The sequence below is a fragment of the Chiloscyllium punctatum genome, chromosome 18, assembly GCF_047496795.1.
Source record: "Chiloscyllium punctatum isolate Juve2018m chromosome 18, sChiPun1.3, whole genome shotgun sequence".
NCBI classification, from domain to species: domain Eukaryota; kingdom Metazoa; phylum Chordata; class Chondrichthyes; order Orectolobiformes; family Hemiscylliidae; genus Chiloscyllium; species Chiloscyllium punctatum.
Window position 1 is genome coordinate 76,564,975 of NC_092756.1, and position 2,532 is coordinate 76,567,506.

Sequence of the window (2,532 nt, forward strand, 5' to 3'; positions counted from 1 at the left end):
CACCAATTGTTAAAGTTCACTTGAGAATGTAACTTTTGATAAAAGTTTTGCAATTTACATATGAAAGAACGAAAACCAACCTGGCCATTCTAAAAGATGAGAGACTTAACAAACAATCCAGGTCTTTCTCAAGATACAATTTCAGTTGCATCACACTGTAAACATTTGCTATAAATTCTGTGTTTTGCAATCTTATTCTCCACAACCACCTGATGAAGGAGCAGTGCTCCGAAACCTAGTGCTTCCACATGTTTGACTCTAACCTGGTGTTGTGTGATTTTTAAATCTGGCATTCACCCATCTCCTGACGGTTGAGCATACATCTCAAGGTCAGGACAGCGGCCCTCCGCAGGGATACAAATCGACTCCTTCTTTGGTCGCTCCACGATGGATCTCTCTGATGACTGTTCCCGTTCGTTGGTTGGCTCATTGGGATCATTGCTGACATCTTGGAAGAATTCCTGGAGTCTCATTGATCTGATGAATTCCTCACAACTTTACTCAATTATTCTTGTTGGTGATGTGGACAAAGGGAGACTAAATTTGATTTGCGTTTCAATTTGATTTTATTAACAAAGTATTGAAACAGTTTGTAACATCATTTGGAAATGCATACAAAGGTTCTATATCAGTTGTGTACAGTCTATGCAGAGAGAAAAGAATCAACAAACCATTGAAATATTGACATTTCTCAAACCTTCTGTATCGTTGTGGAAAGAAAGGCATTTTGTACTTGGACAGAAAACGATCTCTGTTCATTGTCAGGCACCAAGAGGGTCTGAGAACTGAAAGAATGATGTGATCATTTGTCAGAAAGACCTGAGACTGTGTTGTTTCCCTGTTACACCTTGGCAGCAGCTGCCTGAACCTTTAGTGTGTCCCTCAGTGTGTTGTCACAGATCTGGGAGTGTGCTTGGCTGTCACACTCATTTGAGGTCAACTGTTTCCAGTGGTCTGCCAATATAGTGCCCTCGTGGCCTAATGGCGATGGCACTGGTTTCTGAAATCTGGGATTTCAGGGATTTCATTTTTAAGCCTGGTCTTAGCAGTGGCTGATTTTCATCCCATGTCAACTTCATCTCAATCCAAATTGACTGGATTTTTTAACTACTCTGTTAAAAATCATTGTGCCTGTGTTGAGATTATGGCAAATGCTGTTTAGTAGAAACTTATACAAGATAATTCCAGGATTTGGGAGATCCTGGGGAGAATTGTCTGAAAGAGACAGCACAGCCACAATGGGCTGAATGCCTGCTAAGATTGTATTGATTTGTCCTCAATGCAGCTTTTTGCAACATCTCCACTTTCACCTTCCCCAGTAACTGCAAATATCTTCAAGGTGCTGCACAAAATAACATTGAGCCCTTTGCTATTTTCCTGTCTCCTCCATTTTCCTCAGACTTGAGTTGTGCAAAGTTGGAGTTTGGTTGATATCTCATCTGTCTGTTTGGGAAGAAATGGGAGGTGGGATCAATTTATCAAGCAGCCAACAATTTGGCATGAGATGGAAGGGTTAAGAACCAATTAGTGAGAGTACAACATACAGAAATACACACTATGTGAGGTCAGGGTGCAGTATTTAACGACTGCCATTGGCAAACAGCACGTGGGGCCCCAGTGGCCTAATGGATAAGGCACTGGCCTCCTAAGCCAGGGATTGTGGGTTCAAGCCCCATCTGGGGTGTCTCTGCGGCTTATCCTTTATTTATAATCTATTTTGGAAAAATCCCCATCTCTGCATTCAGTTGATGGTCAGTGGTATCCAACAATATCTTGCACAAGATTTTCGAGGATCTGCAGGATTGAATGTTGAAGGTGGTGATCAAGTGGCTGCTGTTTCTGGATGGGGACGAGATTCCTAAGAGTGCGGTTGGAGAGTTTGCTTTTGGAAGCCAGCTCTCATCACACTCTCATCAACAAACCAACCCTTCAACACTGATCCCGCCAGAACATCGGATATTACTGACAGAGAATACCCTTTCCAACGTTTATAGGTGCACCATCGACAGCATTCTGTCTGGATGTCTCACTACCTGGTATGGCAACTGTACCATTCAAGATCGGAGATGGTTACAGAGAGTGGTGAACTCGGCCCAGACAATCACAAAGGCCAACCTCCCATCTATAGAAACCATCTACCAGGCCCACTGTCAAGGAAAGGTCTCCAGCATTCTCAAAGATCCATCCCACCCTGGCAATGTTTTTCTACAACCTCTACCATCGGGGAGAAGGTACAGAAGCCTGAACACACACACCAACCGGTTTTGAAACAGTTTCTACCCTACTGTTGTTAGAATACTGAACGGTCTCACAGACTCTCAATATTCGCCTGTACCTGTGTTTTTGTTCCTGCTGCTGTTTCCCTATTATTTCCTTATCTATGCTACTGAACTCTGTGAGCTGCCTATATTGCTCACAAGACAAAACTTTTCACTGTGCCTATCATTACTTGCAAATCAAATATTTTCAATGAATCTTCCACCCTTAGGGTCACTATTATCTTGGTCCAACTCATTGAATGTAAATATAAAT

At 42.5% G+C, this 2,532-nt stretch overlaps 1 non-coding gene across 1 annotated transcript; it reads left to right on the forward strand.

Moving 5' to 3' along the window:
- The first annotated feature begins 1,611 nt into the window (after positions 1–1,611).
- trnar-ccu (transfer RNA arginine (anticodon CCU)) lies at positions 1,612–1,684 on the forward strand. The gene has a single exon. It is a non-coding gene; the product is annotated as a tRNA-Arg (tRNA).
- Positions 1,685–2,532: the final 848 nt, after the last annotated feature.